Here is an 11,351-nt window from a genome sequence, read left to right as displayed (position 1 = left end):
ATTTTATTTTTAAAATAGACAAAGTATTGTTCTGTTGCCCATGCTGGCCTGAAATTCCTGGGTGGGCGTGATCCCCCTAACTTGGCCTCCCAAAGTACTGGGATTACAGGTGTGAGCAACTGTGCCTGGCCTGTTTCTGACATTTTAAAGTTAGTCTTAATACTGTTTTACGCTGGTTTTACTTTAAATATATATATAGAATAAAAGCAATTACTTAACAAATGTCAGTGACATGCAAATATATAATTAATAAAACTTCTTATATGTCAGTGGTTGATGTCAATAACCAAATAACCAAGAATTTGAATAATCTCTTCTAGGTAACTGGAAGTGACCTTCACTTACCTGTAATTTACACATTCTCACCAGCTCCTCTCCTACTCCCTTCATCAGGACCACCAAGGAGAGCTAGAGGACCTTAGAGAGGAGGCTCAGAATAGTACTGCTTTGATTTTGGCAACATGCATATTGTTTCTTCAGCTAACTCAGCATGCTTGAGATCATTTTAACAGCATAGTGTTATCATGTGGTTTCAGTAGAAAAAGTCCCTATGTAAAAATAGCACCTTCTTCCTCAGCATGTCTGCTCCCTTTAATGAAAATAAGGCTTTAGCTTAGACTGAGCCAATGCAGCTATCAAGGCGTGAGCTAAAATCTCATCTGCTTCAAATGCTGTTGGCCAAATTCACTAACAATGGTGCTTACAGTCATTGCCAATAAGAAAGACAATGTAGTCAGAGTCATGAACAATACAGGATAATTCATACCCAATACATAATACTTAAACAGCAGTTTTCTAGAATGAATCCCCAGAGAACATGGTCAATGAGAAAAGTCACAATTGCTCTACAAGAATATTTATGGTGGCTGGGCACAGTGGCTCATGCTTGTAATCCCAGCAATTTGGGAGGCTGAGGCGGTGGATCACCTGAGGTCAGGAGTTGGTGACCAGCCTGGTCAACATGGTGAAACATGTTCTCTACTAAAAATACAAAAAATTAGCCAGGCGTGGTGACAGACACCTGTAATCCCAGCTACTCGGGAGGCTGAGGCTGGAGAATCACTTGAACCTAGGAGGCGGAGCTTGTGGTGAGCCGAAATTGCGCGATTGTACCCCAGCCTGGGCAACAAGAGCAAAACTCCGTCTCAAAAAAAGAAAAGAAAAGAAAAAAATATTTACAGTAATACAAACAAACCCAAAAGGAGGGGAAAAAAAAAAGAATCAGGAGCATTCACAAATTCTTATCCAACCCATTTAAGACAAAAAGAGTTTAACTAATATAATTTAAGCCATATGGAAACCTAGTAGTAGGTTGCTTCTTCTTAGAGAGTGGTGTTTCATTCATTCTTACTAGCCTGCATTCTATGACACCATGTTCCATTTTGGGATTGGGAAACTTCTATGTCCATTACTGATATGAAAATAAAACACAGATAGGCCAGGTGCGGTGGCTCACGCCTGTAGTGGCAGCACTTTGGGAGGCCGAGGCGGGCATATCATGAGGTCAGGAGATCCAGACCAGCCTGGCTAACATGGTGAAACCCCATCTCTACTAAAAATACAAAAAATTAGCTGGGCGGGGTGGCGAGCGCCTGTAGTCTCAGCTACGCGGGAGGCTGAGGCAGGAGACTGGCATGAACCCAGGAGGCGGAGGTTGCAGTAAGCCGAGATCACACCACTGCACTCCAGGCTAGGTGACAGAGCAAGACTCCGTCTCAAAAAAAAAAAAAAAAAAGAAAAGAAAAGAAAAGAAAACAGAGAAAAGGTATAGTTTTATTTTATACACATACATACTATATATAGTATAGTATGAGACAGAGTCTCACTCTATCACTCAGTCTGGAGTGCAACCACGTGATCTTGGCTCACTGCAACCTCTGCCTCCCAGGTTCAAGCAATAATCCTGCCTCAGCCTCCTGAGTAGCTGGTATTGTGTCGGGAATTGGTGGGTTTTTGGTCTCACTGACTTCACGAATGAAGCCACGGACCCTTGCAGTGAGTGTTACAGTTCTTCAAGGCTACGTGTCCGGAGTTTGTTCCTTCTGATGTTCGGATGTGTTGGGAGTTTCTTCCTCCTGGTGGGTTTGTGGTCTCGCTGGCTTCAAGAGTGAAGCTGCAGACCTTTGCAGTGAGTGTTACAGCTCTTAAGGGAGCGCGTCTAGAGTTGTTCATTCCTCTCGGTGGGTTCGGGGTCTCGATGGCTTCAGGAGTGAAGCTGCAGACCTCCGTGGTGAGTGTTACAGCTCATAAAGGCAGTGTGGACCCAAGGAGTGAGCAGCAGCAAGATTTACTGGAAAGAGCGCAAGAACAAGGCTTTCACAGTACGGAAGGGGACCAGAGCCAGTTGCCACTGCTGGCTCGGGCAGCCTGCTTTTATTCTCTTATCTGGCCCCACCCACATTCTGCTGATTGGTCCATTTTACAGAGAGCCAATTGGTCTGTTTTACAGAGAGCTGATTGGTCCGTTTTGACAGGGTGCTGATTGGTGTGTTTACAATCCCTGAGCCAGACACAAAAGTTCTCCAGGTCCCCACTAAATTAGCTAGATACAGAGTGCCCACTGGTGCATTCACAAACCCTGAGCTAGACAGGGTGCTGATTGGTGTGTTTACAAACCTTGAGCTAGATACAGAGTGCCGATTGGTGTATTTACAATCCCTTAGCTAGATATAAAGGTTCTCCAAGTCCCCGCCAGACTCAGGAGCCCAGCTGGCCTCACCCAGTGGGTCCTGCACCCAGGCCACAGGTGGAGCTGCCTGCTAGTCCCACACCATGTGCCGGCACTCCTCAGCCCTTGGGTGGTTGATGGGACTGGGCGCCCTGGAGCAGGGGGTGGTGCTCGTGGGTGAGGCTGGGGCTGCGCAGGAGCCCACTGTGGCGGGGGAGGTTCAGGCATGGCGGGCTGCAGGTCCCGAGCCCTGCCCCACGGCGAGGCAGCTAAGGCCCGGCAAGAGGTTGGGCACAGCAGCTGCTGGCCCAGGTGCTAAGCCCCTCACTGCCCAGGGGCAGTGGGGTGGCTGGCAGCTCTGAATGTGGGGCCCACCAAGCCCATGCCCACCCGGAACTCACGCTGGCCGGAAAGCGCTGCCCACAGCCCCAGTTCCCGCCTGCGCCTCTCCCTCCACACCTCCCCGCAAGCTGAGGGAGCCGGCTCTGGCCTCGTCCAGCCCAGAAAGGGGCTCCCACACTACAGCAGTGGGCTGAAGGGCTCCTCAAGTGCCGCCAAAGTGGGAACCCAGGCAGAGGAGGCGCCAAGAATGAGTGAGGGCTGCGAGGGCTGCCAGCATGCTGTCACCTCTCGGTATTATAGGTGTGCACCACCATGCCTAATTTTTGTATTTTTAGTAGAGATGGGGTTTCACCATGTTAGTCAGGCTGGTCTCCAACTCCTGACCACGTGATCTGCCCACCTTGGCCTCCCAAAGTGCTGGGATTACAGGTTTGAGCCACTGCACCTGGTCACTTTTATATTTTTAAAGAAAGACACAGCTACACTTTAATAAATTATCCTGGAAATCATAGTTTTAGAACCTATTCTCGGGTCATCAATGTTCTTTCTTATTAACTTCAGAATCTGATCCACATCAAGCTTAATGACTTGATCAATTACGCTTATCAGAGTTCCCTCAGAAGAGTGGCATCATGGTGGGAGGTACGGCTACAAATATATACAGCTCTGCTACTGTCAGTATAGTTCAATCAAGGAATAGACTATAATCACTACAGTCTATCAGTATAGTTCAATCAAGGAATTTGGCATGGGCAATAAATGTAAGGATGTCCATCTTATGATCAACAGAAATTTGACTTTCATTGAGAGAATCTACTCATAGAGCAGACAGAATGTTATCAGTAGCCTAGTTTGGATCCTAGAAGTCTCTAAGCTCTTTTACCAGGGAGAGAAAAGGAGAACTGCAATTTTATTTTGTGATCTGTTCTCCCCAGAAACCAGACTCTTCTTAAGGGAAGAATGTTTCTTTTTTGCAAACCCTAAGATACCTTTAGCAGAAACTCTTTGAAAGTCATTTGAGGCTGTCAGATACCTCTTATTTATTACAACAGAGATGACTACAGCCGCATTTCCTTTGGTGTTATTGCAATTGTCACTGGGATATCAGTGGCTGTCTGCAATGCTATCCTTGTAGATTGCATATCAGCATCTGATTGGCCCTTTTATCTACTATTTCAAAGTAATCTAGAAGGTGTCCTCTGTCAGTTAACAGAGACCACAGTGACTTGCACACAGTAGGCATTCAGCAAATGTTAATTAGCCCCTCACTGCCTCCCCTCACCACCCCCAGCCTCTTTTAGCTGTAGGAAAATGTAGAATCAAATGACCAGGCTGAAAGAGCATTATACAGTGACCAGCACTATCTTTGTTTCCAGCCAAAATAGATTTCAGAGGAACTATACATAAAACATTTAGGTGGAAATAGTTAGCGGGCCATTTCAAAAATGAAGTCAAAATTTGAGAAGAAATTTAGGAACTGAGGATGTAGATTGTGAAATCATTTACCTCGAAGTTTGTAATGAAGCTGTAAAAGTGAATGAGTTTATGGAGATCATGTAAGAAAGAAAAGGGTGAGGACAGAACCCTACACTTAATCGTGGAAGGAAGAAGAGAGCCCTGAAAAGAAAATAGAAAAATCAGTCAATGAACTAGGAATAAAATTATTTGTATTTTCTTATTTACTTATCATAGAAACTGTAAGAAGTGAATTTCAATAAAGGTTGTGTTAACAACTACAAAACATTCAAGGTAGATAAAGACTGAGAAAATGTAATCGATGATTGGGAAGTTGCTAGTTAACCTAGTTACTAGAATAGTTGCTGCCGAAACCAGCTTGCAAGAATTAAGAAATGAATCTAGGGCAAGGAAGTGGAGGGGATGAGAAAAGCAACTCTTTCAAGAGTTCTGATGGTGGTAGGAAAAAGAGCATTAGTTCAGCGTCTCAAATGAGTGGTGGAGCCAGGAGTTCCCATGTGGGGCCCTTGCTGAGGCATGACATAAGTACTATGAATATGAATGTGGTAGATTGCAAAATGAGTGCAAAATCCTTCCGTGTGTTTATGTTCCTTTGCACTGTGACTTTGTAGCCCCTCCCATCAAGATACGGAGTCTATTTCTCCCTTGAACTTAGATTTGGTCACATGACTTTGCTTTGGCTGCTGGGACATTAACAAACATGACGTAGTAGAGGCTTAAAAAGTGCTTGCATAATGGTGTTCACCTTCTCTTGTCCACTTTGTGAACAACTTTAGGCTTGTCTGCTACAGAGAGATGGCCTGGGGAGCGTGGGAAGAAGGCTCAGCTCTTCCAGCTAAGACCCCAGACATGTGAGTGAGTTGAGCCCAGTTGAACCTACTCAGATTAGGAGAATTGTCCAGCGAGTCACAGAATGCTGAGAAACAAACAATAAATGTTTGTTATCATAAGCCACTACCCTTTAGGGTAGTTTGTTACACAACAAAAGATGTGATACAATGAGATTTCTTTCTCTTGTGCCTATTCTCTGGACACACCTCTGAAGTAATGATATGAGACAAGAGTGCTGGGTGGCCGGGCGTGGAGGCTCACGCCTGTAATCCCAACACTTTGGGAGGCCAAGGCGGGCAGATTACAAGGTCAGGAGATCGAGACCATCCTGGCTAACACGGTGAAACCCCATCTCTACTAAAAATACAAAAAATTAGCCGGGCGTGGTGGCGGGCGCCTGTAGTCCCAGCTACTCGGGAGGCTTAGGCAGGAGAATGGCCAGAACCTGGGAGGCAGGAGCTTGCAGTGAGCCAAGATCACACCACTGCACTCCAGCCTGGGTGACAGAGCGAGACTCCGTCTCAAAAAACAAAAAAAAAAACAACAAAAAAACACAAACCACTGCTGGGTGACATCATCTTAGAAAACAAAGGACAACAAAAATTGCAAATACCAATAATATCCTATCTATCCTGTAGTCAGACCCTAAAAATCATAAGTATTCAGAATGCAGCTGTGATTGTAGATAACTACCAATGTCAAAAAGTTTCAACATCAAGGAGTTCCCTGTCAAAAAGTCTATGTAATTTATTTATGGTACAAGCACAGGGTCATTTCTCTGTGTTCATATTATAACCTGCTGATACAGAATTCTATATGAATATGGTGACAGTTTTTTAATGTTTGGTGCTGGGCATGGTGGCTCAATCCCAGCACATTGGGAGGCTGAGGTGGGAGGATTGCTGAGGCCAGGAGTTTGAGACTAGCCTGGACAACATAATGAGACCCCATCTCTACAACAACGACAAAAATGAGCGGGGCATGATGGTGTGTGCCTGTAGTCCCAGCTACTCAGGAGGGTGATGCGGGAGGATTTTTTGAGCCCAGGAGTTTGAGACTGCAGTGAGCCATGATGGCACTACTGCAGTCCAGTCTGGGTGACAGAGTCAGCCCCTGTCCTACCAAAAAAAACAAACAACAACAAAAAAAGTTTAGTGATTTGATTTCCACAGCAGCTATTATTTCATATAAAAGCTACAGATAATATATTAGGAGTGCTTTTGGTTAAAGCAGAAAGACTAGAAACCAGCACACACATGGACCTGGGGCTGAGAGGAGAAGCTATCAGATAGTAACAGCAGGGAAGCCCATTCCCACCTTTGGGTCCAGGAAAGATTGCAGTGGACACACACAGAAGCCCTGTCTATTTCACCAGCCCCAGAGGGCATCTTGAACCACTACCTAATAGTATAGCTGACATTCACAGCAAGGACTCAGAGCCATCAAGAACAAGTTAAATGATGTTCAGTATACACTGTTTAATGAGGCTGAGAAGAATATAATTCATTTTATTATGATTTCCATGAAAATGGCTAAAGCTTATAAAAGTTTGGTGCTTATACTGTCTAAGCTTCAGTTCATTGGAAAACTCACTGCTTTGTGACTCCTTGCTTTCTGACGATACAGATTGGTGAGGTATGAATTTAGGCATATTCATTTGGCATTATAATGTATGCTAAGACTACAACACAACAATTATTTCCAAAGACAGAAAAGAAGCATTGTTCAGCAAATGGAGAGTAGAACAGTACTTTGTTCAAATTAGGAAATAGACGTTGATGTGACTTCTTCATGGTGTTGTTGTTTTTTTTTTTAAACATCTGTCAGCTTTCTGTGACCTCCTCTGCTTTTAGTTCACATTTGCCTAGGGCCAGATATTATCATTAACCACTTTGCCCCTCTACTCAGCAACTACTGGATTAGCCTTTTGTTCTCTTTGTTCAGCAATTTCAGGCTTTATATCAGCCTCCATAGAGGGTCCCTCTTTAGCTAGCCTACATCTTGAACTCCTAATCCTCCTCCATTCTTACATTGTCCTCCCCACATGGCATAAGTACTGTCATCCCAGCTTATCACATCTAATATTTTTAATTCATGAAAGGCTAGCATATTGGTTTCTGTGTAGAACACAATTAGTGGTTCTTCAGCCCTTTATGCCACCTTGTCTAGTGCATCATCCAACAGGTCTAGTTTAGTTGCATCCCAGGTTACAGGCATCCAGCACCCTGCTAATTCAAGGGTCATAGAACTGAGTGACAGACCCGTGTACTATAATATTCTCTTGGTGCTTTTATTAAGTTTCAAAATGTTTCTATCAGTTATCTAACATAGTCTAACACTCTCCAAATACCAGCTCCGTACTATATGGGATTTTTACATTGGATAAAAGTATTTCTAGATGCAACATGGATTATTTTTTTAAAAAGTACTGACTTTGGTGTAAGATTTAAGTTCTAGGCCTGTTTCTGTCTCATGGTAACTACATGATCTTTGAAATTTTCTTAACCTCTCTGAGCTTTAGTATTTATCTCTATAAGGAACTCACTGCAAGCATTATATTAGGGTTAATGTCACTGAAAGGGTTAACTCATTGCAAGCGTTAATTCATGTATGTAAAGCACCCAGTGTAGTTCCTAACACAGGGAAGATACTAATAAATATTGACCATTTTCATTTTCTCCCTTCTTCACAATCTGTCTCATTTGGGATATTATCCTTTGGATATTGGTTGCTTTTAACTAAGGCCCTGTATACCAAAACTTTTCCAATAATTTTTATTTATGTATTTATGTATTTACTTTTTGAGATGGAGTCCCGCTCAGTCACCCAGGCTGGAGTGCAGTGGTAAGATCTCCTCTCACTGCAAGCTCCGCCTCCTGGGTTCACGCCATTCTCCTGCCTCAGCCTCCCGAGTAGCTGGGACTACAGGCGCCCTCCACCACGCCAGGCTAATTTTTTTTGTATTTTTAGTAGAGATGCGGTTTCACCACGTTAGCCAGGATGGTCTCGATCTCCCGATCTCGTGATCCGCCCGCTGCGGCCTCCCAAAGTACTGGGATTACAGGCGTGAGCCACTGCACCCGGCCCAATTTTTAATTATTTTTATTTTATTTATTTATTTATTTTGAGACGAAGTCTCACTCTGTTGCCCAAGCTGGAGTGCAGTGGCGCAATCTCAGCTCACTGCAACCTCCACCTCCTGGGTTCAAGTGATTATCCTGCCTCAGCCTCCAGAGTAGCTGGGACTACAGGCATGCACCACCACGTCTGGCTAATTTTTGCATCTTTAGTAGAGACCGGGTCTCGCCATGTTGGCCAGGCTGGTCTCGAACTTCTGACCTCAAGTGATCAGCCTGCCTCAGCCTCTAAAAGTGCTGGGATTACAGGCATGAGCCACCATGCCCAGCCAAAACTTTTTCAATAATTTTTATGAACTTTCCACTTCTCACCAAGTATATGAGTGTAGGGAGGGCTGGGAAATCTAGAAACTGCTCTTTAATTAGTTTGGGGCTGGTATTGACAGCACATTTCCCAACTTCCATTTTCTATCCCATGCGTCCTGCCTGTCATGTACTCTGTTCCTTTACACATCCCTAGAATTCAAGGATGGAAGAAGCACTTGTCAGGAAAACCATTTTTTCTTACCTCCAACATTGGAGAATTTTGGCTTCCAAAATGAGAATTTCTGCCCTCCAGGATTATTGTAAAGTTTACCTATGCCCTTTCTTATAATCCCCTTCTTCATTTTTTCCCAAATGCTATGGTCCAAACGAGTCTAAAACTCTAAACCCTGTTAAAGTTCTGACCCTAAGGCAATGATATTAGGAGATGGGACCTTTGGGAAGGTGATTAGGTCATGAGGGCAAAGCTCATATGAATGAGATTAATGCCCTTATTAGAATAGGCTCACGGGACTTCTTTTTTTCACCCCTTCCATCATGTGATGGAAGTCACCATCTGTAGACCAGCGAATGGGCCTTTACCAAACACTGAATCTGCTAGTGCCTTGATCTTGGACTTCCCAGCCTCCAGAACAGTGTGAAATGAATTTCTGTTGTTTATAAGCAACCCAATTTAATGGTATTTTGTTACAGCAGCCTGAGCAGGTTAAGACACCACAAAATAAGGAGAGACTAATCTGATTGGTGATATAGAAAAGTACTGAAATAGCTCAGCTCCTCAGGGCTTTCTCTTTAGGGCTGCCTGCCTGCAAGCCAAGCTGCCCCTCAGCTCCAGCTTCCATGTGGTGTCCCATGGTCTGGTGGGTCACACAGTGAGAAGCAGAATACCTACCTCCATTCAGCTGCCTGAGTGTGTGCTTGGCAGATCCAATGTGGTTCTTTCCATGGGTCTCAAGAAATCGACTTCAGGCAAAGGAGAAAGGCCTTGATTTCAGCCATAGACCTATTCTCCATTTCAGCATTTTTCAGCAAGAAAGCAGATATTTGGATCTCAATGGACTCTTGTGACTATTTCTCATTTGGCACCTCAAAGATCTCAACACCTCAGAGATCTCAACTAGTGTGAATAGGATTTAGTATGACCTCATCTCTTCTATTCCTTCTCACTAGTGTATAGTTACTGTGGGCATATTAGTAAAGGAGGACTTTAACCATGAAGTACCTGCAGTCCAACCTCCCTCATTCTCCCAAGGAGAATGATGCTTGGAAGATATTGAGTCACCCATACTCACATGAGTAGTCAGTGTCAGAACCAGGGCTTGGAACAAACCCAGGTACTCTGACTCCTGGTCCAGAATTCTTGCCAGGGTGTTACGTTGCCTCTTCTTGGCTAAGTAGAATTCAAAGCAGATATGTGCTGGTGGACAAAATTCTCTGGACTCTCATCTTGAGTTCCAGCTCTCTCCTAGGTTTCCATTCTGAGTTTGATGTGGATCCAGTTATTACTAGCTTCTGGTCCTCTTATCCCACCTGGGTGTGAAAACTGCATGCACTACACATCTAGGTATTCTCAACTTGTCTGCAGGCCCCAGGAGAACTGAAGTATCATAAAATATGATTCTTGAGTCTTCTAACTCAAAACCATCTTGTTGGAAGTAAGGCTGTATAAGTTTTGTGTAAAGCATGTAGGGTCAGTTCTAACAGTCCAGGAATTTTATAACATCAGTGTATTTTCTAGGTCTAAGCTCTGTGGAGTTGTCTTATTCTTCTTTTTTTTTTTTTTTTTGAGGTGGAGTTTCACTCTTGTCACCCAGGCTGGAGTGCAATGGCACGATCTCAGCTCACTGCAACTTCCAGGATTATTGTAAATCGCCGAGTTCAAGTGATTCTCCTGCCTCAGCCTCTCAAGTAGCTGGGATTACAGGTGCCCACCACCACGCCTGGCTAATTTTTGTATTTTTAGTAGAGACAGGGTTTCACTATGTTGGCCAGGCTGGTCTCAAACTCCTGACCTCAGGTGATTCATCCACCTCAGCCTTCCAAAGTACTGGGATTACAGGCTTGAGCCACTGTGCCCAGCTTTTTCTTAGTGTTTAATGTCATAAAGTCTAGAACCCCCTAGAATGACAAATGTGCTGTGGCAAATGATATTTCACATCAGTCATTTTGACTTATTATTTCCAAATGAGGCAGGATTGTCATGAGAAATACATATCACTGTACAATGGGTATAACCATAGTTGAATACACTGCAAGTCTAAAATCACGTGTTTTTCAACCACTCTAACAAAGGTAAAGGGGTAGAATCATTGGGAAAGTATCCCTTATGTAACTCACAGGTAAGTTGTATCTCTACTTTCAGGTCCTGACAACATATGCTCGATCCCAGCTTATTGGACAGCATCAATAGAGCTGGGACCTCTGTTGTCTGAAAGGGAGGGAAGACCCAGGGACCATGAGCAGGAGAGGTGACTGTTTTCTGGAAGGCCCAGGTGATAGGGATTTCCAGAGCGTGCGGGTGGGCATGGGTGTGCTTGGTGGTGAGCAGAACATGAAGGTGGGGCACATGGCAGGGCTCTGTGCTTCCTTTCATGCCTTGGCTTCCTGGAAGCTCTTAACTGGCAATAGCCACC

This window comes from Pongo abelii, chromosome 3 (genome assembly GCF_028885655.2).
Source record: "Pongo abelii isolate AG06213 chromosome 3, NHGRI_mPonAbe1-v2.0_pri, whole genome shotgun sequence".
Taxonomy (NCBI): Eukaryota; Metazoa; Chordata; class Mammalia; order Primates; family Hominidae; genus Pongo; species Pongo abelii.
The sequence above is the reverse complement of the archived record's forward strand: the minus strand, read 5'-3'. Positions refer to the sequence as shown.